Source organism: Pectinophora gossypiella, chromosome 1, assembly GCF_024362695.1.
Source record: "Pectinophora gossypiella chromosome 1, ilPecGoss1.1, whole genome shotgun sequence".
NCBI classification, from domain to species: domain Eukaryota; kingdom Metazoa; phylum Arthropoda; class Insecta; order Lepidoptera; family Gelechiidae; genus Pectinophora; species Pectinophora gossypiella.
In genome coordinates this window covers 7236235-7264140 of record NC_065404.1, presented here as the reverse complement: position 1 = coordinate 7264140, position 27906 = coordinate 7236235, and the positions used below count along the sequence as shown (strand labels likewise).

At 37.0% G+C, this 27906-nt stretch overlaps 1 protein-coding gene across 1 annotated transcript in view; it reads right to left on the bottom strand.

The window, feature by feature from the left end:
• Positions 1–27906, bottom strand: part of LOC126369267 (uncharacterized) — a 152256-nt gene that overhangs the window by 83944 nt on the left and 40406 nt on the right. The window contains exon 3 of the mRNA XM_050013628.1: positions 6492–6539. The gene's annotated coding sequence lies outside the window, so the exon portion shown is untranslated. The remainder of the gene's footprint in view (positions 1–6491; positions 6540–27906) is intronic.

Sequence of the window (27906 nt, the reverse complement as noted above, 5' to 3'; positions counted from 1 at the left end):
TTGGTATTTAATTGCATCGCCAGCTTGCATGGTATTCGTTAATTGAACTGAATTTTGTAGTGAATACCTGTTCAACTATAGTTGATTGTGGAGGCAATCAGTTTATTATGCGAAATGATGCGATTTAACAGTTCATTTTATGAACATTGACATACTACTTAGGTTTACATTTCAATGTTTTAAAATAAATTGAATTTTATCAAGTTACCAACTCGCAATTTTCAGTGGAACACAGTGGGAAATGCAAATGCAAGTTTTGCAAAGTCGTCGGCTCTTATCTGATGACGAGAAGCGGCAGATGCCCGATGCTGACTTGAAAACTTATTTACTTTGCCTTGGCTGAATAAATTCGTTTATTTCACCACGATATAGACCCGACATAAAATGGGAGGAAATTATTGTATCTCGCGCGATAAAATTGATGGACTAGCTCTCGGACTTCTAAAGTGAAGTCGAGTTTTTGGTTGTTGTGCGTAGATTTTTGTTGTGATTACGTTTCTTTTGAGAATAAGCCAGTCATAAACTGGGACATTTATATCAAAGACAGCACGTTAAATGAGATAGTAAAAGTTTTTATGGCTCGATCACTGGGGAGGCGGTTCGTGCCACTAACTTTAGAGCCGCTCGGTTCAGCCAGAAACATTACGTTCCATTGTTTACTGCCTCTGTTCTGTAAGCCTTAGTTACGTTTATCATCATAACTTGGTATATTTTATTATTCCATAAACGCTTCTTCATTCTTATTAGCAAGTTTGTCACAGTGCCTACCATGTTTGTATGCGTATATTATATTGCATTATTTTTATCTTCCAGAACTTGTAAGCTTTACGTACTCATTACAAAGTTAATTTTTGATGTAAGCGTGAAATGTTTCAGGTCGGGGGTAAACAGTAGCATTGTGCCTCATGCAAAACAGACATCAAAAGGCGAGTATCAAAGAGGAGCGAGTGTTGCTAGCGTATAGAGGGAAGCGTCAAGGTAGCCACCCTCCAATATGCGAGGGGGAGCTAGTTCAAATTTTACAAGCGAACCCACTTCACTGCTTTGTGGGAGCCGAAAAAGTAAACCCCGTTTGATGGCCTCGCCTCAGTGTAATAAGCGGACGCGATGACTGGTTCCCGTGGTCCCCCACTCCTAAATCAATTATTGAAAGAATCAAACTTCGTGTTATTCCAAAAACAACAAATCCGGCAGTCAAAACTTAACGACATCACAAACTATTGCAAGTTGCTAGACCCAAGATGAGATAGGGATTACAACTTTCAGTTTCAGAAAGGCGAGGCCTTTTAAGAGAATTAAGGCGAAATGGAATTAGGGATGTTGGAATTAATGAAACTGGGGCAAAGGGAGTAACCACATAAATTCACACAAACGAATATCTAAGTGATAGATAACGTCCAGGGAGCGTTAGTTGGAAGGTGTATGTAGATGTATGCAAAAAACTGCATGAATAGTCATTGAACTCTACTGCTTGTTCTGTTAACAATAAAAGCTGCATTGCACATCGCTTTCAGTGAATTTATGATAATAGGAGGAGCAGTTTAATTAAATAAGGAGACTATCGTAACTATTCCCAGTCGGCATTAAGTATGTATATTATGAGAATTATTGGATGGTTTTAAATAGGGACTCGTGCTGAATAAATAAAAGGGCATGAGAGGCCCCGGTGGGGCGAAAAATGCGGAACTCGAGTAATTCACTGTGAATAATAAACGAAGAATTTCCGCGACGAGCCCTTAAGTTGAGGAAGCGAGGCTGATAAGGTCCCATTAGACCAACGTGAATGTGAAATTATGTGTATCAATTAGAGAACACAGCTGGCAATGACAATAAATATATTGGTAATGGAGGAGAAAATATATAATATATATTATAGTAAATAAATAACGTGTTAGTGCCCTAGCTTATGAGTAACAAGGGAAAGCTTATAAAGGGATTTATGAAGGCGTTTCCAACAAAAAGAAATAAACATTTGAGTTTCGTAACAAAGGAAAGGTAGTTTTACATTGGAATACAGCAAACATATTTTTCTATGAAACTGACGGAAACAATGTAAGTACTGGTAGCTACAAAGCTTCCGATACAGATCAGGTTGTTTCAAATCGCCAACTCAAAGGAAAGTTTCCAGAGTGAAAGTCTGCAAACAAATCGCGCCTGGGAAACAATGCACGCATTGTTCACTTGTAAATTGGCTGAAATAATTCACCAGTGGGGCACACCCTATATATCTGGGACTGAATCACATGGAAGCCATGCAGAACATGTCATTACGACAAACAGCACGCATTCAATTTTGTTGGACAAAAGATCGTTTAAGATATTTACAACATTGATCTCAAAGAGGGAAGAACCTCAAAATCTCGCAAGCTTTTCTTTAAAAAAATATTTTTTTTGCTGTGTAATCAAACGATTGAACCTGATTCAACCCTTTTTTATATAAACCAATATAATAATTCCCGGTTTTCATCGTCACTTTTAATTTTGCTTTTAAACTTTTAGGCCCCTTAAGATACAGGAGTGAAATTCAAAAGTTAACGACAATTAAAAAGACGAAAGTAATTGCAGATAAAGGTGGAAGACGGTCGTAAATGTGTAATTTAATTTTTACTGATATGTAAATTCTGTACCGTCGGTGAAAAGTAATACAAGTCCAAAATTGAAGTTTTGAGAAAATCGAGTTTAAAGTTAAAAATATTCTAGCTCGTGACTTATAAGGAATAATGGAACAGAAGTTAGATGTGTCGATAGGTGATGATGGAAGGTTTCTTTTCTAATATTTAGTTATATTTAGAACCTAAACAGAAATGGTAGAGGATCAAAATAAATTACATGTATCAGTTGACACCAACTTTTATACTGTGTAAATTGATACAAGTCTACATATACCTTTTTACACACATAACTATACAAAAGTCATCATTGATATATCATATTTTCAATTAATAATTTTACAGTCTTATTGTACATAAAACAAAATGTCTTGGAAGAAAGTTTATTTTATGAAGTTGTAGAAAGGCAAAATTCTATTTATTTTCTTTAAAAAGTAAAGAAACGTAACTTATATCAATTGACACAAACGATAAACTATAACGAATTTGTGTCAAGTGGTATAACTTGATTTATTTTTTCGGTTTTATTGTGTAAAATGATACATGTTTTTACGAATTTCTAGTAATAAATACATATAAAGATGGTACACGTATATATATAGTGTAAGGTGGCGATAATAAAATATTTTGTTATGGTTTTACTCTCAAAACTCATAAATAACCGGTCAAAACCACCACTGCTGCCCGCGACAAACACATTTTGTCCACCACACTACGCCCCTAATCAAAACCATTGTTGGTTCATCTTACAAATTCAATTATGATAATATTTCCACCCCTAACAAATAAAGGTAAGAGGAATCATATTAAGACTGGTCATTAGGAATGTTTCGGGCTAGCCTGGCAGCACGGCCTGGAGATAAAAGTGATGTACCTACGTACTTTTAAACCAAAATCACACAAACTGGTTAGTGTTACTTCATTCCTGCTGAAACTATTTAAAAGATTACAACTCATTCCACAATCAAAATCCCCTAAAGTATACATGTATCACGAAGAAAATGAGCAAAGCTTGCCCGGCGATCGAAGGGCGCATTTCCACAGAGGTTTTGATAATTCAATACTTCGAATTATCAAAATTCCCGGTCTAATGGTAGCCCGCAACATTGACAGAACCATAAACGGAGTCGAATCAATGTTGACGATAAGAATAGGTAGAGAAAATGAAGATCATTGATTCACCTTCAAACCTATAGGTTACACAGAGCTATCCTCAGGGTAGGTCTTATCACCTTTACCATGGTCTGTTATGGTTAAGCTAAATGAGTTCGTTTCCACAAAACTTTAGACGTAAGCACACGTTCCGCGTATCCTCGCGTATGGAACACTATTGTGAAGTGGGCAACTTCCCACTATATCATCATCATCCTCCTGCCTTTATCCCACTCTAGTTGGGGTCGGCACAACATGTATGGACAAATGTCCCATATCTAATGTTACTTTAATGGGCTCAGTTTTCCGCATAAACGCAAGTGGTCCATTATGCGTGCTTTTGTTGACTATGTAAGCCAACCAGCTCCTTTCAGAAGCTCAAATACCTTCTGGGATTTCTACAAACTTTGTGACCTGGTTTAATTAAGGGGTTGTGCCCGTGGTGTTGCCAATTATTTATTCTAATCTAATTTATCCTACAAGATCCCACTGCTGGGCAAAGGCCTCCCCTTCCTCTTTCCATTTTTCACGGTCCTGTGCGTAATTCTCTCTTATATAATCAAAATACAGAAAAAACAATTTAACGGTGGTGCACAGAGTTCAGAGTAGTTGTTCCCTTTATAAAGACGAGAAAGCTCGACCAATTATTTACACCATTCAACGCGTTTGAGAAACTGGTAATCTTCTCTTGAGAAGATGTGGCAGATCCCGATGCTGCCGATGCCAAGCTGGATCCCAGTGGGACCTTAAACCCAAAAGTATGTACGATCATCTACAGCTGTGTAGGTTCAAAAATACCACTACCGGCGCTTGCATCAAAGATTTAACCAGCGTGTATTGAATGGCTTGCATATTAATTGGCGCTTGATAATATTTGGAGCTATTATTTCACGTCTACAACCTCCTTAGCAATGAAAGCAGCGTTCAATCTGCCACCGCTTAACCTGCATGTAATCAAGAAAACTATGTAAAACAGCTATGCTTCGAGCTAAGGGAAGGAGACTAATGACAGTTATGACAAATCTCAAATACATCTTGACTAACCCTGCCATGGTGATATCGACGCCATGATCAGGACTCACAACTTATTGAGGTACTATTATTAAGTACTACAAGGCGGTTATAACAGAAAGAGAAAAAACACGGTTTGGTCTGAAGTACTAACATAACCTATACCCATTCGCAATGCGGATCAGATATGGTTTGCTGTGGCTCTAGACAAAATGGCTTCCCATAGACAGGTTTATGCGGAGGTTACCCTAAGATACACACTGGTGGCGCATAGAATCGAACTTGTATGTATCATTATACACGACACGTTATTGATATCCAAGATCGTATTTTCTGAAATATTTTGATATATATTAATTTATATTACTTTTCACGAAAAAATAAATTTGGTGTTTGATGTTACAACTAAAATTATATCATTAAACACGGACCGTGAGAATTCAAGCATGGCGTGTATTTTAATATATCTTGAGTTGCATTTACTTACACCAAAATATTTAATGAAAATCTTCATTTCACTTTGATGCAAGTTAAGATGAATTATGTTACACGTGTTATAACAGCATGAATCCTTCACAAACAGTACTTATATCACTTTACACAAAAATTATCTCCGTATTTATAATAGCTACAGTTACGAGAATTAGACAGAAAGAAAGAGAATTTTTCGAACATGAAGTGTGTGCTAATAACTCAAAAGTGATACAACTCGAGTTGTATTACTTTTCACCGACGGTACAGAATTGTCAGAGTATAAATTTGGATAATGGGAGGGCTAAATCTTTTACTTTCCCTAAAAGGGAAGTTACTTATTAGGTTGGAAATGTCTGGATTGATGACCACCATTTCTCTTGCTGAAGACCTTTTATTGTGCAAAAGATAACGGAATTTGCAGTTTATTTTTCAACACTTGCCATTAAAAATAAGCACACCTAGTCGATCTGTTTTGTAATTTGCATTAAGATACAATTGTAACCAATTTGACATAATTATCATTTCAAATTGATGACGTGAATAGCGATTCATAGAATCAATTAAATATGTTAATATATAAGTAATGTCAGAATTGCGTTACGTAATTCACATGAACTGAGAGCTAAGCTAACATATCGATTGTACCAAAACAATGCGCTGAGCCCCCGGCATGGCCTAGATACAACGCAGGTGACCTGGTATGAAATGATGTTAATACAATAAAGCAGACGCCTAGAGCAACCATTGTGCCTATAACTTATGCAAACAAAGCACAGCTTACAGGCTTAGTGAGATAAGCAGCATTGCTTGCCAAGCGGGCTCGGGTCTAGTTTTGAAATCACCTAAATGCACATTTCCAGTCACTGTAAATGCTGTAAATGTGGAAACGCTGTGAGCTAATTTGCACTCAGTAGGTACTTATTTTAATAGTAAATGTTTTGACTGTAAAAATAATTCTAAAAATAGATTTTTGATGCGGCATCTTTGTTTATCCAGGCCTTGGAAATTTTACGTCTCGCTTCCTTTGAGTTGTTTATTGTTATTTATTTTGTAAGAAGTATAATAGCCTTGTAAAAATAACCTTTCAATTTGCTGCTGTTATGTAGATTATTTATTCACAAATTCCTCAGTAAAACTACGATTACAATGTTCTGTGATGGAAGCGTATCACGCTGGACAAGATTTCCATGAAGTAGAGATACCTGGGTTTAAGCTGTGATAAGTATTTAAAAAAAACATGCTCACCATAGATATCGGTGATCTTTACTACTGCGCCGCTGCTGGGATGGTCATCTGCAACAATAAATTAACACATGAGTATTTAAAACCTCACAAACGGATGCCAATATTTCCTTATTGCAAAAGGAATACTTTTACAGTCCTATTATTATAAGTACATTTATTTTATAACTACAAAATAGGTTGTTATTATACTTAACAGGAAATAATGTTCAAATTAATTTTGCAATGTGAGTTTTAGATAAAAAACTGTGTTTGAGGACCTTGAATTCCGTAATTTTACCGTGAAAATTGCTAAATACTTATTGAGTAATTTAAGTAAGTACAAGAGAATGGAAATTAGAATTGTTATAAGTAGATACTTGGTACTGTAAAATATAGTTTGCATCGTAAGTCTTCCGTGTTACATACAGCCAAACTCTAGACACATTTTGTACATACCTTGCGATTAAAAATATCCGAATTTGAATTACTTATATGTTGAAAATTTACAATATTAGTCAAGTAAATTACTGAAATTGCATTACATCAGATTTTAAGAACATTTAGGGCCCTGTACCTGTTATACTTTCACGAATCCTCGGTTATACCTACAGATTGAGAAGCTGTATAAGTTTTAGGTGGATGAGACTTTCTACAATAATATTTACTTGAAGAAGTAAGTATTAAAAATACGATTTAAAGTACCCACTAAATAAAGATGTTTCAATTTTTTTTAAAAGCACTAAATATCGGTTAGATCTTCCCTAGATTTCTTTCGGTCAAAGAGAAGAAGCAGAATCAAGCTACTTGTGAAACAACATGTTGTAGAGTGCATCATTATGAATATAAAGCACAAACACAAAATACAAAATAAATGTTAAGTAGCTGTTTTGTACCGTTGTATCGCTATTTGTTTATGTATGTATTCAAAAGGAACAGTGAAAGTAAGGAAATTGGCATTTGGCCTTTGTACATATTAAAATTAGACGCATGTAGATACCTAGTCACTTACGTTACTATGAATAAAATAAATACCTGTCTATTCCAAGGGCCTATGCAACAGTTTACGTTCGGTAAAGACAAACTAAAAGTAATAAAGTTGATTCCGGCTGCAAGTGCTTAGGGTTAATCTCCCCTTACAATTTGACGAGGGTACCCCTAGTTTAAATTTTGTACGTCTATTTGTACGTTTATACGGTCGGAACTGTCAACTCGGTAACAGCACCTAATTATTGTTCCTCAGGACTCATTTTCATTACACTTTATACAGGATGTTAGTGACATCGTAGCGAAAACTTTGAGGGATGATTCAGACCATGATTCTGAGTTGATATCAAGTGGAATTTTTCGTCCAAAAGTATGGATCGGAAAATAATTAAAAAAAAACAAAAAATTTCATGATTTTTTTAGTATAGAATGGAAAATAATTTAAAAAACTAAAAAAAAACAGGAATTTGCGACGGAAAATTCCACTTTACACCCAACCCAGAATGATGGTCTGAATCATCCCCGTCAGTATTCGTTACGATGTCACTAACACCCCTTATATTCAGTGTACATAATCAGTGTATATGTATGTTCGGTAAGCAAGATTTTTTATATGTACGTAATATTTTCATTATAAAAAAGTTATTACTTCTGTAAACTCTGCAATCTCTACAGTTAATAGTGGGTAGATAAATTAAACTGCGAAGTTCTTTTGTAACCTTTGACATTACCTTTACGCCGTAACAAGACAAAGATAAAAGAGAACAAAGAACTAAGAGTTTCTAGTTGATAACAAATAAACAACAGTAGATATTATGTCTGATTCAAAGAAACGCTGCAGGACTGAGGATCGGGTAACTATTATACTCAATAGGTATTGCATCTTTCAATACCTACTAACTAAGGACATAGAGAAGCAAGTAAACCTACTTATTGAAATTGAGTTTTTACTTTAGGTATTTATGGTTGAAGTTCATGTTACATTAAATAATGAAATAGATACTTAGTCTTTACAAATATATGTTTTTCAAGAAAGAAAGAAAGAAACATTTATTTCTTCCGGACACCACAGACACAGACAGACAGGTACATTACATTCAACACAGGACAGAAACCACACGGAAATCAATACACAGAAAAAAAACAAAACAAAAAGAAAACCAAGATCAAAAATCATTAACAAAAAAAGAAAAACATGTAATCGTCGTTTTATCGTAATCATTCTTCTGTGGTTTCTGTGATTTTATTTCCGGACCGTAGAATGTAGACACAATATACTTCCATGTTGATTTCAACGAAATGCCCGGAATTTTAAGCAGCATGGTGCTCGGTACGAAAAGTTTTGTTTGAGGCCCTGATCATGCATGGAACAAAAACTTTATCTTCGTACACAAGGCCGCTCCAGCGCACCAAGCGGAACTAACAACGAATCTAGTACTCACAGCTTTTACAGCTGACAGTCCAGATTTAAAACGATTTGCATAAACAAACAATTCAGTTTAATCCGGATACAGTATCGAAAAAGCAGGTAAAGGCTTGTGACACGGCAATATTGGGTGTACAGGGACAAATTAGCATTTCAGAGACATGTCACAAAATGTCTGCCTGCGACTTAATGAACGGAGAACGTCGTGATTAAACCCTCATAGACGCCTGGTAACCTGCTAGGGACTGGCTTGGCGGGGCGGTAATGGGCCGGTAATACCCGGCTGTATTAGCTTCCGTAACAGTTCCTGTAACTTCGGGTATGCGTACGAAATCTCGGATATTTGGAGTAAATACAGGTTACATTACTATAGTGCGTGTGGGTTTAATAGGGATGTATGCTCTCAGTGATATAAGATATAGAGGTACTATTGGTGTTGCTATAATTTTTTATTGAGGAGAAAACGACAGACTCTAGATACCTGTAGGTAAATATTGAAATCCACAGCTACGTCCTTAGGTTAAAAAGACCTCCGAAGAAAAAAACAGTAGCGCAATCTGACGAAAAACAACCGAAGATGTCTTCGAAATTCAAACAATACGACCATAAACTAACTAACGGCCAGGAACACATCCACCATACTACAGATACTGACTTAGTAACTAACTGGTTGCTTGGAAGAAGTTTCCGTAAAGCAATAAGGTCGCTTATTGGAATGAAAATATGTATGTATTTCGTATTTAGTATATGGTTTAAAGTGTATTTAATTTACTTACATGAAACAGAAATATTTCATACTTGTTACTGTTACATAGAAAAGAATCACTTGACCTGCTATCGACTGATAAATCACTATTCTAATGAACGTCACAACACTAGCTGACGTACTATGACAGATCTAATTCTTCCCGCGCATTGAGACTATTGTAAAATGTAATAATATTGGAATATAATCACTTATTGTACCAAACTTGTTGTTCTGTTTAATATTACGCACATGGGAAATCATAGGTATTGTTATATCTATCATTATCATCTATAGGTACCTAGTATGATTATGGAAACTGGTCTTTAAAAAGATACTGGTCTTTACTGCTTTAGAAACTGATAATGAAGGCATCTTTTTACTTTTATATAGCTGTGAATCGAATTTTATAGACATACCTATTATATATGGCCATTGTGATGAAGTGATGAACATAAGATAACTAGTAGTAGTAAACTTTAATGAAAATACGTTACGTAACGTTGATTTTTCTAATGAACTAAAGGATGGTTAGTTAAGTAATTGCTTTATAACAATAGGTTTTCTCGATACAGGGTGTTAGTGACATCGTAATAAATACTGAGGGAGATGATGCAGACCATGATTCTGAGTTAATATCAAGTGGAATTTTCCGTCGCAAAATTCATGATTTTTGTGTGATTTTTTTAAATTATTTTCAATTCTATACTTTTGCGATAGAAAAATCCGCTTGATATTAACTCAGAATACTCAGCTGAATCATCTCTGTCAGTATTCGTTACGATGCCACTTACACCCCATACAAGTACATACAGTAGCCATACAAGTAGGTATGGGTGTTAGTGACACTGTAACGAATACTGAAGGGGATGATTCAGACCATGATTCTGAGTCGATATCAAGTGGAATTTCCAGTCGGAAAATTCATGAAAATTGTAGTATCTTTTTTAATTATTTTCAGTTCCATATTTTTGTGACGGACAATTCCATATCTGGTCATTTCCGTATCATGTTCTGAAAGTCTGAATTCATCAAAGTGTTCGTTACGATGTCACTAACACCCTGTATATTTCTCTACAAGCAGTAAATTAATTGTAACTATTATTATTATTATTTTGGCGTGTAAAATTTCACGGTTGTTCTTGACATCTGATCTCTATAGGGTCCGTAACAAGCGTACGAGCTAGTCGATTGATTGATAGCAATTAATTTCAGGAAGTACATGTACACACACACACACGTCTAACTCCTTACACGAACAGGATGTTTCCAATACTGATTCTGGCAAGGAATATGTACCTACGGAAGTATAATAGGCTAGTTTCTAACTAGTCAAATCAGTTACTTTTTACTAAACGTCAAAACACGAAATTACTATGGAAGCACACTGTGACGTCATAGAAAAACGTGATAAAATGGCGGACTTATTATTACGTTTTTCTAGATTAAAAATCATAAATAAGTTAAATAGAAAAAAGAAAATGTTTTTCATTAGTTTTAGATCTGTTTTTATTTAGTAATGAGAATTTCATAATTTATCTTGAACTTAATTCACGACCCAATCGGATACTGTTAAAGTGCTGTGTTCGAATCCCAGTTTGGGTTCTAAACCACTGAATTCGAATTTGTGTGAATTTATGTGTTTTAAGAAACGCCAAAACGAAAGTTTTCTTTGGAGTTTGTATGGAAATAATGTCCTGATAGCTTCGTTAGTAAAAGCGGTCAATCGTCTTACTAACATAAACTGCCTATATACGTCCCACTGCTGGGCACAGGCCTCCCCTCAATCAACCGGAGGGGGTATGGAGCATACTCCACCACGCTGCTCCAATCGTCTTACTCATTGTTACTTAATTCATGGATAAAAATCGAAAATAAGTCGAAAAGTAAAATTAGTTGATTTTTGATACTAATCATACTTAGAGTGGCATCTACGTATTTCTAGATTAGCATTTTATAATTTATCTTTGACCCTATTCATGCTGAGATTATAGATAATTGATATCATGTGGTTTCCAGGATTGGGGCCTTTTAATGGCAATAGGTTCGCCCCATATTACATGGGACTTAAACATAGCCGAGGAGAAGTGTGAATACTGTACATACTATATACGTCTGCCTACCCTTTCGCGGATACAGGTGATGCTATCTTTATTACACAAATTTCGCTACTAAATCAGGTAAGCGCCTTTTTGAAGAAATAAATCTTATGTGATTTTCTTTAACAAAACACGGATTTTTTCAATTAACTTCATTCCTGTGAAGAAAATGAGCCCACATTTCTTTAGCTGTATTGAAGCAGCTTGTCGATTGCGAAGATTGGTTGACAAAAATCACAATTATATACGTACTTACATATAATGTATATTCAATCCTCGCTAGCTAATGTATAAGTCCCATAGTTTTGATCTTTAAAGAGTAACGGTAGAAGAGTAAAACGTGCGTCTATGAAACGTTTAATGAACGTGGAGGAAGCAAGAGAATTGTTTCAGGAATTCGCGATCGAAGAAAATGGATTCCATAGTCTCTGCTAACCCCGGTGGGAAATAGGCGTGAATTAATGTATGTATGTTTAAATAGTACTTAACAACTATTTGGATAAAAACCGTACAGAATTGCCAAAGTCACAGTCGTTAAGATTTTTATGTTGAAATATTTTAAAAGATTTAAATGTTAGAATAAAAAATATTACTTAAATAAAACTGGATAGGGTTCAAAAGTCACGGCTAAGTTGCTCTGTGGAAGTACGATGGAGCACTAACTCTGTCTATAAAAACTAATGGCCTCGTTTAGAGATCCCTCTACCGGATTATGTTACGTTGATTATTTTGATGATTCCTTTCTCTATGCAAGCTGCTTAGGAAATTCCTTTTTAATACTAAATCGATACAAATATTAGCGATTTAGCAGTACTTACAGGGAATTAATAGACAGTCAATATTTATTTATTTATTTATTTGTCCGAAAGAAATCGCGATTGGAAAGCTGACAACTTGAGGTTCTGCCCATCCTTAAAGGGATTACGTGCGCAAGTTTGTATGTTTATCTATAATTTATAGGCGTTATCACACTTGTGAAAAAACATAAAGTTTTCCTTTATCGCACGAGGAAAGCAATATAGAAGTGAGGAGATAGCAATGCAAAGACATGAATAAATCATCTGTAGGCAAGTGATATGTATACGTCCTCACGTTACGTCGAATACTAATGCAAGATATAGAATAAGAGAAAATGTGCCACAAAGATACGTAAGCGTAAAGTTTAGTTGGAAAAATAAATGAATAAAAGGTAGGTATCGTTGGGGATTTGACGAGTCATGAAAGGAATTTTACGGGTGTAGCTGTCGATTCGAGGCTTAATGTCTTTGAAAAAGATTTGTATGCAAGAAATATAAAGTATCTTGACGGTTTGTGTTCGTCTTTTCGATTTGGCGTCATCTAAACCCATTAAATGAATCACAAGAAACAGAACGCTCTCAGGAGTCCCAGGGTATCTTTGTCTGCAACTTGGAACACTTCCTTTATCTACAGTTCCTAGCATTTGTTTTATATATTTACTTAGCTGGGATACTATTATAGAGCAGGCACTATCAAAATGTCCTGACTCCGCGCCAGGATTGGCTTCCGCCTGGCAACCGGCCAACCTTCCACATCAGCCCCATATTATATGCAAGTAAAATTCTCCATGAAAATTTATCATCACATTGTTAATAGTACAGCGGTAGGTATTTATGTGAGCTAGTATAATACATTCAAACAACTGAGAAATAAAACTGTGAAGTAAGTACTTACTTATTTTATTTTCCTGTTTGAATTGAAACGCAATATCATGAAATATTTTGCGATCTTTGTGCATTAAAAATACGTCAATAGGAATTACCATTCATAAAAATTTGAGCCGATAAGTACTTGCAATTTACGAAAGGAATCTTTTGGTCGAGTGTCGAATTAAAGCTATAAATACTTTGGGCCCTTTTTGAGTGGTGCTTATGAGTGTTTCTAAGAGAGGAGGAGGTTGGCGGGGGCGGAGAGAATATTGATATTTCCAGAGCTCTTGACAGCTGTCGGGCTCGCGATCGGGCCCAGTCACTTACCACTTGGAGCCTCCTTGAAGGTTCCTTAGAAGCAGATTGTCATCCTGCTTTGTCATCCAACGAAGACACGAAGTGGTCGAGGGCTCTTTAAACTTCTTCGGGTATTGCACGTCCGAAACAAGGTTACAAACTTCGAGGATATCCCAAATGAGAAAACTTTAAGTTTGTTAAATTACAAGACAAGGACCGCATTTTATAGACACGAGTTTGTTAACTTTTCATAAAATTAGCAAAGTATCACGGTAGGTACGTAAGTAAATACTCTATATAGATACATCCCTAGGCACAGATTTCTCTTCAATCTGACATATAGCTTATATATCCATCACACAGCGGATTGTGAAACACAATGAGATTTGGTTTTAGCAGCAAACATAGTCTTAAATAGCCTGTACCTATGCTGTACCAACGTACCACGAGGTACCAGTAGCACTGGTAGACCTATGCGTGGGCAGTGTGGGCTTCTCTACCCAAGGAGCATAGATATAAAACATAAACATAAATAGTCTATATACGTCCCACAGTTGGGCACAGGCCTCACCTCAATCAACTGGAGGGGGTATGGAGCTTACTCCACCACGCTGCTCCACTGCGGATTGATGGAGGTATTTTTACGGCTAATAGCCGGGACCAACGGCTTAACGTGCCCTCCGAAGCACGGAATCATCTTACTTTTTCAGACAATCAGGTGATTCAAGCCTGTAAAGACCTTAGCAAACAAAGGACAGTCTCACAAAGTGATTTCGATAATGTCCCCATCGGGAATCGAACCCGGACCTACAGCTCGTGAGCCTAACGCTCTAACCACTAGACGACGGAGGCTGTTGGAGCATAGATATAAATAAATAAAATGAGTTGAATATGCATTTGTTTTCAATATCCACATCTAGATAAGCATGAAACTGGCCTCGTCACGGAGAGATCGATACTCGAACAAGAAAGTTTATTGCAGTTCTCATTCTATGGTATCTGTACAATCGGCAATAACCGTTAGCTTGTGTTGTTAGCAAATTCTGATAACTATTTAATCCGTTTAATCTTGGAAACGCGACATATTTGTTTACATTATATGAACGTACACAGAATACGTAAACATTACATTAAGCAATTATTACCCAATGTTCATATTAGTGCCATTGTAAATATAATGTTAGTACTTACCTATCTAACCATACTATTTATTAACCCTTCCACTATGAATATTGAATACAAACGAGTATCGATGAATTCCAGTTTATCTCTTATTGAATACGCACAGTAATTATTCCACTGTCTTTAATACTTAGCAAAGTACATAGCGTTTTGTGATGCGTGCCTAAGAACAGTACACTACCTACGCTGTCTTTTAGTAAAGATATTTATCTAGGTAAGAGAGAAAGAAAGAAAAAACCGTTTATTATAAAGGGACACCACAGGTAGGTACCTATTATATAAGGGAGTTTCTTACGCCTAATCGACTTAGAAATAAGAAGTTCAATAGCGCTATACCTTTTTTTTTGACGTGACTTATTGTAGATTTGCCGCAGATGGCATTAACTACTTGGCCGGACAAATGGGGAGCGCTGAAGGCTCTCACCCGGTACAACGTTTAAGACAACAGGCCTGAGGGTGCCCAGTTGGGCGCGAACCTCGGCTCAGGGCGTCGTCTGAGAGGAAAAATATTTGAAAGAATTAATCGACCCTAGTGGGTCGATAGCGATAAGCGCTGAATGAGGGAAATCGTCGACCACGCCGGCGGGGTCGGTATCGGGGCCCTAGCGCTATACCGTATACACAGTACAATTAGATATAAGTATAGACGTGCAGTTACGAAAAAAATATTAATCAACAAAAATACATTATAAAAATAGCTATTCAAATGCCAGTCCAGAAATCAGTTGTCTAGTGTCGTAATATCGGGAATATGATATTCCTGATTTAACGAGGTAAAAACTCGGTATTACGTGTTGTTTTGATGATAGTCCAGAAATGTCTAAGCTATAATCGTCTCTAAAGTACGAAACGAGAGTCTGTGTTTCGATTCCCAAACTTAACTTCGTAGGTTAACTGCAACACTGTCAGTCATCGGACCAGTCTCCACAAATAGAGGAAACCAAACATGCTGCATTCGTTAATATTTGTCGAGTCGAAAGTTCCGCTACCACTTGGAATGGCAATGAGACGGACGGACATGTCAGTTTTTATTGGGCATCGAGAAATAAAAGCAAAATATTATACGTTTACTGGCCCTTCTTGTGTTTTATTACTCCTTTTAGTGTTTAGTGAACAGATAAGTGCCTTAATAGTGTACTAAAACCGACAATAGTGGTGTTTAGACTCTTCAGAAATCGTGAGCCTGACGTTTTGTGCCAAATGTCGTAACAAAAAGTAGGTATTATACAGAACGTCTAATTCAGTACAATTAGTGATTATATTTCAATATAAATAGATATTCCGATTCCTGCAGACACATTCTAATTTTATTTTAAGTTATACCTGTCATTACAGATAATTCATCATCATCATCACCAGCCCATTAACGTCCCCACTGCTGGAAAACTGGCCTTCCATCCCATTCCATCCATAGGGATGGATAGGGTGATCGGGCCTTAAACCATCACGCGGGCCCAGTGCGGATTGATGGTTATTAACGACTGCTAATGCAGCCGGGACCAACGGCTTAACGTGTCTTCCGAAGCACGGAGGAGCTCGAGATGAAAACTTTTTTTTTTGGTCATCCATCCTATGACCGGCCTTTGCGAAAGTTGCTTAACTTTAACAATCGCAGACCGAGCGCGTTTACCGCTGCGCCACCGAGCTCCTCAACTTACAGCTAATTTTAAAATGAATGAATAACCGGAGCGAAACAAATAGGCATCTCGCTCATATACAACCCGTTTGACTGCTGTCAACTTAATTATGTTGGGTTATTGACCAATATAAAATTTTGGAAGGGTTTTTTAAATTTCTACCTAAAATTGACGTGTGTTCCACTTATACGCTGTCGATTACCCCGTCCATTTCTTTTTCAGCCGATAAGAAAATGACAGAGGTATTGTGATGTTCATTAGCATAGAGATGTATCAGACAAGATTGGACCGATCGATTCTATTTTATCTTACAATAGGTATATACCTAATGATGTTGCGAATATAAACTATTACAAACACATTTATTAAAAATAGTTGGCATTTAATGTTTTTAAAAAGTAACAATACGAATATTTTTTTTTGTAACTTTTGGAAATAAGAAACAACATACCAGGTAGAGTTATGGAACGGTGGAAGAAGCTTGGATTAGAGTCCTGGTGCTAATCACAGGGCTATCTTTGGAAGTCGCCTGTTGTTTAGTGAAACAAACCGGGTTAAGAAACAATAAAATACAATTTGAGGCTAACTAGAGCAGTAAACATTACTCTAGTTCCCAGTAAATACGTATTTAGTTTACAAACAATCCTATTTTCATCTTCGTAGCGTCTATTCCGTTTTCACTGGGTATGCTTACCCACAGTATAAACGTCCTTAATTTAAATTTTGAAATGACAATTCAATTCTTATACAAACTCACGCTCTATATCTCATATGAGGCAGGTAGAGTAATCAGAATTCAAGCTGCAGTTTCTCTTGATAAACCTGATAAACCGGTTCACCGTATGGCGACAGCTGATCAGCCCATTAACCATATTATAATGGTCCATTATGTAAAATGACATAATCCTTTGTCTTCTTCACAACTTCATTTCATTTTATTGTGTGCCCGTCGTAACGTAAACGATACTTATCGGCCAGCTCCGCATTTAGGGTCTGCGGGCCCCTGGGCTGCGCCTGTGTTGGAACCCTCCCCCCCATTAGGCCGGGCCCAGCATGTTGAGCTAACACTACTGATATACCGCGAAGTACCTGATTTCTATCTACTAGTAACATTGCTGTTAATACCAGCATGCATTGGTAAAAAATGAGGGAACTTTACTTTTCAATTTAGCAAATTTTCTTCTTCGTCGAAATCACTTTGTGAAACTGTCCTTGGTTTGGCAAGGACATTGCAGGCTGAACTGAATAACTTGATTGACCGAAAAAATAAGGTGATTCTGTGCTCCGGAAGGCATTTTGAACCGTTGGTCCCGGGCTACTAGCCCAAAACACCTCCTCTAACCTGCGGTGGAGCAGCGTGGTGGAATATGCTCCATACCTCCTCCGGTTGAGTGAGGGGCCCGTGCCCAGCAGCGGGACATATATAAGCTGTTTGTGTAATGTTATGTTGTAGAAGGAGTCAATGTGTGGTGTACGTCTTTGTGTAAGTATGTAGCTTAAATTCAGCCCTGGTATCGGTCTAGAGCATTGACTGTAATAAGATAAATCAATATACGTTAATAACGTGACTACCTATAATCCAATCATCTTTCACTTTAGAAATCGATAGTACGCAATTATCAAGACAAATCATCATGCTTTATTGAATTACATTAACATTCGTCACTGTTATTCGTCTATCCATGCATTTTTTGTGGTATTTATTTAACAATTATGTAAATTGTTGATTTACCGTTTTCGTTTTGCGATCTTAACACTTGTAGGTACGAGTATATAGAGGCATGTGCCGTAAATGACGTAAACGTAAATGTTTACGTCATTGGCGGTTTCAATAATAAGCATTATTTATCATATTACCTAACTAATCTTCTTCTCTCGTGTGGGTTGTTAGGTGGTGTACCAACCTCATCAACCCCTTTGGCGGCTCTATAATAACCATGATACCGGGGTTGATGAGGTTGGTCATTCACCTCACACCCACAGGATAAGAAGGAGATTAAACTAATATCTATTGAATGGATGTGAATTGTGAATATTTATAAACTTATATCACTATACAGTCAACCGAACAGGGTCTGGAGCATACTAACTATCATTTAACAGTGTTGCTAAGTCTCGTAATTACTACCGAAATGTGTCAATAACTAAAACCCGATTAATTTACGGGATCTAGGTACATAGCACAAAGCCTAAAACGGTTTCTCATCCAGTGACAGGTACCTAAGTTGGCTTTAACTTTGTTGATTGGATCCAATCCATACGCACCTTTGGGCTAAGGGCTCTTCATCTTTAAGATTTAGCGTATTTAACATTCTGTAGGAGGAGGTACTTACCTACACATGGATTTAAAAGTCAATATTGTGTAAACAAATCTCTGAAGTAAGCGTATTTGACACGGACTTGACTATAAAAAGCGATGATGTAAACTGTTTTTCTCTCGAGTAAGTACATAATATGTGACACATTGTCGTCAATAGGGTAGTTGCCAACTAGTCAAATCAGTTACTTTTTACTAAACGTCAAAACACAGAATTTATTGTATGAAAAAGCAACCTGTGACGTCATAGAAAAACGTGTCAAAATATTGCACTTATTATTACATTTTTTTATTAAAATTCATAAAATAAGTTAAATAGAAAAAATAAAACGGTTTGTTGTTGTTTGTCACCTTTAGAACTTTGTCTTTGACCTGGGAAAATACCCAATTATATTAGTATACTGTAAGTAAGTACGTCGTAACAACTGACGCTAGAGTATTAAGCAACACATTATGGCTAGAACTTTGAGAATGGCATTAAACTTGTACAGAAATGTATCCTACTTAAGAAGTTTTACTAAGGGCGTTTACAGATGTCGTCGACACCATCGTCTCTGGTCTGTAAGCACACTTAGTTGGCAGAACATCCGTTGGTAAAGAACATATGAGCCTCGTCAACCCTGGTGCCAGGGTTATTATTGAGCCGCCAAAGGCCCCTGACATGACTCATGTAACGACTACATACTTACATCAGTAAGTAGTGACCGGGACCAACAGCTTAACGTGCCTTCCGAAGCACGGATCATCTTACTTTCGGATAATCAGGTGATCAGCCTGTAATGTCCTAACAAAACTAGGGATCACAAAGTGATTACTGTGATATGTCCCCATCGGAATTGGAACCCGGATAAAACCCGAAAGTTCATTAAAAGAATAAAAGAGAATATTAAAACTAATGAGTTCAGTAATAATTGTGTCAATAAAGGTATTTTGAAGTCGAACATTGAAACGTGATGGAAATGAAACCGTCACCCCCGCAGCGATCGGTAAAAAATATGAAATAAATTGAATATTTTCCAACGCACCTAATTGTTTTCAGGCAATAAATTTTTCCGACTGCCGCGAATCGCAAAGGCCTTTTAACGATTCCATCGAATGGTCGTGACAGCGTAAAGGTGAGGGGGTCGGTAATAGGACAAAGCATCGATAGCGATTGTCCCACTCCGAGGTGGCGGACACAATCGGGAATATTGCTTTTGTTTTGTTTTATTTTTACTCCATTCCAACTGCATTTTACCAAAACAAGTAAGTATTCGTGGGTTCACGATATCTCTATTGTAAGTCTATATTACGTTCACAAAAATGTCTGCGTAACGTAGCCCACGATCGATACTTTGTTCCGTCTGGCTCTATTCATAGCCTGTCAATTGCATTTCAGTTTATCAACCAATATTTTAACGTATTAAGTGTATTGCATTGTAGATATCTGTTTTACATTTATTTTGTCTGTATCTCCAGATTCTACAATTCCGTGGTGATTTCAGAAACCAATATTGTAGTTGTAGTGCGAGGCTTAGGCGCTCGAGGCAGGATCAGGCCGGATATTGATATTCCTATTTGCCAGCAAAAGCTTTCGGTCGACGGCTACGTACAAAGCAAAGATTTATCCTTGGCGGTCCAAATAGTAATACGTGGGACTTGAATATTTTGTCAGCAGAAAAATCCATTTAAGAAATTGTCTTCGGGAAATCTGTTTAGCGCAAAAAACTTGGCAAAATGAGGTTCTATTTTTTCTTGTTTATTGGATTGATGCATACTATAAGTAGTTTAAAAATCGAAAATAAAACAACAGAAAAGAAGAAATCATACATGTGGTCACATTTATAAAGTTACATTTGTACGTGTCTCGATACAAAAGCATGCATGCTACCAGAGGCGATAGATCACTATAATACGGATCACGTTTCAGTATCTGTGGCCGAAGGATTTTCCTAAGCCGCACCAGCCGTTTCGCTATTGACAAGAAGCTTGCGGATTTCAACCCGCCTCAAAAGCAGGCTGAGTGGGGCTAGACTTGAGAATGCGTTTAGTTTAGACTTTTGAGACAAGAGCACTTGAGGAACGATATCTTCAATCGAGTAACTATACTTAAGTTAGTGTATGTCGAGAGTTTGAGGAATATCCGCTGTTCCGTAGACAAAGAACCCACTGCTTTTCTTTTGACAAAATCGACAAGTGCACTTCGTTCGTGACGCAACATCATCGCCGCTTGAGATAGAATAAAATATCAAAGTCATTCACCAAATTGAACAAAACGGGAGAAAGTATCCAATTATCGAACGGAACCATCGAAGAACTAGAATTAAGCTCAGAAAATAGCAGTGTTTGTCACTGTGGAGTGGTTTGTAAATAGTTACGTACAAATTGCACCACTTATACGCAGTTTCACTACTAATATACATGTCCTGATGTTTTTGAAAGGCGGGCCTTGTATGCGACGAAGTGAAGGCGTTTAATGGTTCATTGTTTTCACGGTAAGTGGTCAGAAGATTACTTAAATTGATTCACGTTGTGTTTGTTTGAAGTGAATGGTAGTGCACCACGCACGTCATCCTGTTTATAAACACAATGATAAAGAGGTACCAAGTCTAAAGAAATACCTTATATTTATTTATTGCTCTATGAATAAAGCGGATTTTACAGAAAAGAAGCTGAACAATTGCGAGTCGTACTCTGGCACCAAGGGTTCTGTACAAACTGCCGTAAATTACCAAAAATAGTCTATGGGAGGCTTTAACTTTGCTGCGCTAAAGTTAAAGTCTCTAAATTTTAAGAACGTGTTACATGCACTATTGACAAATAAAGCCTATTATAACATCAATGAATACCTAACGGATAATAGTCTTATATAATATACTTGTATCTTTAGCTTTAAATTGACATCTCTGCTTAAAATCCTATTGTATAAATTGTTGAATTTAATAGTAAGTACTTAAATAATAAGCCACTATTTGTATGCCTACTAACAGGCTGAATACAGAGATTGTAATAACTTTATGTAACACCTTTTGTATACCTGTATTCACAAATAAAGATTTTGATTTGATTTGATTTGATTTGATTTCTATACATAGGTCGCTATTAGTTTACCATCTGCAAATAAGTTTGTAATAGCAAAAACTTTTTTTTTGTCATGGAACAACAATATTTCGATTTTCGGATTTTGCCTTTAAATACTTAAGCTCGGTGAGGTGTAGGTTCTTAGTTCATCTTACGATGGATGTACCTCTGACTAGTCATTGTAGTCGAGAGCTTATTTTATATCCTACACTTAGATAGATAGATATAATCTTTATTTAGGTTTAAGACGTAACATAAACTTCTTAATATTAAAATGTGTACTATATTTCATCAAATTAAGTGCATCAACAAAGTGATCCTATAATTTAAGGGTTTTTTTAGAGGTTCAGAACCCTAAAATATTCGAAACGGCAGCTAACTGTGCGTACAAAAACAATTAACATCTTCATGTGATGTTTAGTAATATTTGTTCAACTCGAGTTTGTTTTTCGTTCATCAGCAGCGAATGAAGTGTCATTCCAAGGTCGCCTGACCTGCGTCAAGCTAAGACGCACTAATGAATTCACTTAACCACGTCAACACACAAGTGACGATTACGTTAAACAACACCCACGTATTTAAAAAAGATTACTTCATCTCTACATGTGCAGATTGTCTGGGTCTGTCGTCCTTCAAGAAAATAAATGAAATTCGTTGAGGTGTCACAATTTATCTTTCGGGGATATATTGCTTGGTATTTTTATTCGATTCCAATAAAGCATCAAATTCAAATCTCGGTGTCGCGTTTGTGTTCCCCCGGGGTAATATTTCACGCCGCCTGGAACGGATCCTATTTCGGTTGATAGGATGTCAGTCTACTATGCACTTAAGGTGCACTCTTGGCTGCGGCGCAGCAACCCCGATTGCGACGTCTCCATCGAGAATCACACCTTCGTATCTGCATTTCTCGCTCGGATTTGTCGGGAGACTGGTCCGAGGGAAACTTCAGTATGTCTAGGGAAGTTTGTGCACTAGTCTAGTGCGGCGGTCGCGTCTAGACGGGCGGCGGATCCCTATCGGCCACGCCGTAAAATTATGTGACGTGGGCGGGCTGCGTACCGCTGTAGAAAATCCGCCTGAATTCGATCTTCATTCGCTTATTTAATTTATTGCAAAACTGTCCGAGTATCCGACGTTCATGAATCCACTCGGGAAGCCCTTATTACACTGTTACCGCAGTCTACTTGGAGCCAGTTCCGCTTATTGTGATTTGTATACTTCAAGTTACGTTTCACTTTTCGCAAAGCTTTCTTTGACATTTTTATACATTTCAGGTTTGATTCGTAACACTACACTACAGTAAAGTTATTTGGTTATCTTTCGGGAACGAAAAAAGGGAGGAACTTTGGGCATTTAAGTAGGTAAATGAAATACTGTTAGAATATGAAAGGCAAACGTTTGCGGCGGGGCCGGCGGGGCCGATGGGCACCGGGACGCTTCGGCCAGTCGAGGCACGTCCGCGGCTCGTGTCCCGCCTGCTGATCACCCATCACCTCAGTTAGCCTAACCCGCTCTGAATGAATCGTAACCTCGTGAATCTCGCCTCAATCCTTTTCTCACGTAAGAAAACACTTAAGTACACGAACAAACATCTATTTACGATCGCCCTCAGGAATAGCTCGAATATAACTGGTTCTTTCATGAAAGTCCTGAAACTTGTGAACAATTTAGAAATTAAATTTCTCGACACGTTTGGATATAATCTGTAAAATTCCCATTAATTTTCAGCCTCCGTAAATATTTTTGTATACGATGAACCGCAACACCAACAAGAAGTTTTCAGTTTTGTACAAATTTTCACCGCAACGTTGTTTAACGAAATATTCGAAGTTGCGAGTTTTGAAATATGAACATTACAATAGCTTGGCGCTTTATGCTCGCTGCATAATGAATTTTGAAGTTGTGTAGTGTCCCTGGCATTAAGACGAGTCTAATGATGTTGTAAAACAAAACAAAACATAATAAATGATCAGAGGGTCAAACATGCTCGGTTTTCTTTCATTTATTTGATATACAATACAGGTCACTCTAGATAACCCGTAAGAGATGTACATCGTAACGGAGAAATCTAGATCAGACGGACAATGCATTCTTTACGAAACTCGTTGGTAATCTGTGAGTTGTTAGCGTCTTTTCTCTGAGTGAGAGTTGCTAAGTGGCGAAACCGGGCGGACAATGGAGCGAGCGTTTGCTACCAGTGCGCGGGCGCAATATCTGTTGCGGGTCATCGCGCAACCTTTCACCCGGCCCGCGCGCAGCGACCAGCGAGAACATTACTATAGCTTTCAACGAAAATGGGCGACAACACTAGAAGATAGACATTTTTATCAGCAGAAATCGTTTAAGGTGAGGGTCTACGGAAACGTGACTTGGTTTATAGAATTTATATTTTATGTACTTAAGTAAAGAAATCTGACTACTGACAATTATGCTACTTTGATAATAATTTTAAATAGCTGCCCACGTTGTTATTGTTGGACATTTTATGAGTATTATACATGTTTTACCAAACATAATGATCACAAATAATAATTAGCCCAAACGACACGACGACCAGTATGAATTAATTAAAACATAAATGTCTTCATCATTTCATTATCGCAGAGCAGCGTGGACGTAAATTGCCTGCCTTAAATAACATCGGAAACAAAGGTTCCTGGTGGTTCCCTTAATTATCTGGCTGAGTAGACCACGAATTGCGTACCTTATTGTAGTTAGCGGAACAGGCGGACCCTTTATAAACATACCTGTAAGATTAAAGCTTATCGCATTATGTATGCAAATGTATTTATCGCAGCACGTTTGTTCGCAACACGTTTTTTGTTCTCCTTAACGTGACTTCCCAGCGTCGGTTTCATTACAGCAGCGTTTTCGATACTTGTCAGGATTCAAGAGATAAAGAGCTTTCACCAACAAAACACCTGCGTCTCCTTTGATTACGTCATATGCCATCCCTTTTGTTACCGACACTCCAGTACTACAATCAGTGTTTGTTTTCTCTACAAATAACAGAAAAATGTGTCATTGCTCTTGTAAAATACTCCGCAAATCTCTGTAAATGCGTATATTTTTTCATCAAGTCGAGAGAGGCGTTGCCTCGCAGTTTATCACTGTAACCTCATCACGAACGAAAAGGGTTGAAGCGAAATGAAAAAAAAAACAACATACCCGAAACATGACAATATTCAACAGAGACACTGTGGTATAATAACACTTTTTGTTGTTTGAGTGCTGAAAACTGTGTTATTTTTATTAATTTAGCTCGGTTCCCCACTAGCTTTTTTAAACTGGACCTACCACTGAAATGCTGTGAAATGCATAGTTCCTTCTTCCTTTAACTTAAATACCGAAAGCTGTAGACTTTTCTCTTAAAATAAAATACTTAGCTAGCTGTGCAGAACACAGATATTGCCGTGGGACTAATAAAAGAGTACCGTTGCGTTTTGTTCAAGCTATATCTATGTGGTAAACATAATGTCTTATCGAGTCATTTGGCAATGGCAACCCATGACATAGAGCCGGCCAATAAATTACATGGTCGCCGGTTTTTCATTAACGAAACCGATTGTTTCTTTTTGAGTGTCAGTATTTATTTATATGGAATTACGACTATGTCGCGATGTGTCGTCACCCTCTTTGTCATTGTTTCAATTTTGCAACTCGTAAGTCATGTCTATATTTGGGACCGTTGCTTGTCATTATTATTTATTATTAAAATAGTAAATTGAAGATTACAGAAACGTTCTCTGTCTAACTTACCGATAAGTATACTTATGTGTTTTTACGTATTAGTTAAGTAATGGTCTTGCCCATTGTAAAATCAATTACGACACGATTGTTCACCAAAAACATTTAGGCGCCTACTCATAACTCCTCTATATGTATACCTCTCGGTGAGCTCGGTGGCGCAGCGGTAAACGCGCTCGGTCTGCGATTGTTGAAGTTAAGCAAACCAGACCACAAAAAAAAAGTTTTCATCTCGAGCTCCTCCGTGCTTCGGAAGGCACGTTAAGCCGTTGGTCCCGGCTGCATTAGCAGTCGTTAATAACCATCAATCTGCACCGGGCCTGCGTGATGGTTTAAGGCCCGATCTCCCTATCCATCAATAGGGAAGGCCCGTGCCCCAGAAGTGGGGACGTTAATGGGCTGATGATGATGATGTATACCTCTACATTTTCATAATATACTTATATTGAAACCTAAAGAAAAAAAACTGATTCAATATAAGTAAAACTATTTTCATATTATCCTTAGGTATGCAATGGTGAGAAGAAACGTAAGTGAACCGTAAAGATTTAGTTTATTTATTTATTTAACTTCAATTGTACTAAATTTTCAACGTTTTTCAGATGGAAAGACACGAAGATCTTTGCAAGTTGGTAAATATATTCTTGTCGTAAACAAATAAGAAGGTAAACAAGATAAATGTTCTTGGTTTGATAAACAATACGATCTTTTCAGGGGATATATTGACTCCTGAAGATTTCATTATAGTCGCAAAGAAATTGAGGACAAAAGGTGAGTCTGTACCTAATATTTTTAATGTTTAATGTGGCATTGTACCTGCTTAGGCAGTAATGGAAAATATCGGCAATTATTATTTTATTAAAAAATATATATTTTATTTCTCAATAGTTGAAAAACCCGGGGGTACGTTATACCGTATTTTATACCGTATTATTTTTGTTAAAATTCCAACATGTGGTTTGTAAGTGATTAAAATTATATTAATCATATCATTGCATTTTAGATGGCCAAGGCATAGTGAGTTCGTCGAAACATGTACTAATGCTAGCCGATAGACTTTTCTCGGGTTTTTGTAAGTAAATAAACCGACTTAGCTTGTAAAGCATTTAAAGTTTTGGGACATTAATACCTACAGGGTGTTAGTGACACAGAAACTTTGACGTCAACTCAAAATAACGGTCTGTACCTATCATCCCTCTATGTTTTCGTGCGGTGTAACTAACACCCTGTATTTTTCTCAAGTTCGAACGTGCAACAAAAATATATAATGGTTTGCCTTTGCAGTTTTCACCAAAGCCAGATTTATGCATATCCAAGGTGAATTTTAATGTAAAGATGCTTTCCTACGCTTAAATCGATAAATGTGAGGTAGTAACATTGTATGTTTTGTGTTATTTTTAGAAGTCGATATACCTGGTTTAGATGCACTGCAGGCGCTGGCACTCAGCGGTGATGGTAAATAACTTTCCTTTTTACGATTATCCTGGGCTATCCCACTGCTGGGGAAAGACCATTCATACTCAATAACTTTATTGCCATTCCATACAGATACAGGTGACATTATGAAATAAGAATTATTATAGACCCTGGAGGGTACAGCAAGAGTAGGAGAGAGGAGAGCGTAGTCTTAACTTAGCGCAAAATAAGAACATTATAAATTAAAGTGTTGGTAGCGAAAAATGTTTAGATAGGTTATAGATAGGTTAGATATATTATATTTTTTTATCCAGAGTACTCAGCTTCTGTCAAGAATGACCTTGGCAGAAGCTGCTCTTTATCACGGTCATGTCGTAAGAGTTACTAAGGGGTAGTCATACCAAATTGATGAGCGATGATATGACCAATATTACGATACGGTGCACCATATTATCCATTTACTTCGAATATCAAAAGCTGCAAGGCTGCAAGTTGCTTTTTTATTACGTTACTATTACTAGTTATCGTATTTACTTAAGTAAGTATGTATGTAGTCGTTACCTGCGCCATTTCATGTTGAAATGTCTTTGACGGTTCAATGAGGGAGTTTCCAGGCTACGTTCCTCAAAAACAATATACTTACAAAAAAAAACCTTCGTTTAACTTTCTAATTTCATGAATAACAACTATATACAATACAATACAATACAATACAAAAACTCTTTATTGCACTTGAATCACATTAAAAATACATTAGTATTATAATTAAATATGTAGTACAACAGGCGGCCTTATTGCTAAGGTAGTAATCTCTTCCAGGCAACCTTTAGGTATAGGATATTATGAATTTAATGAAAAA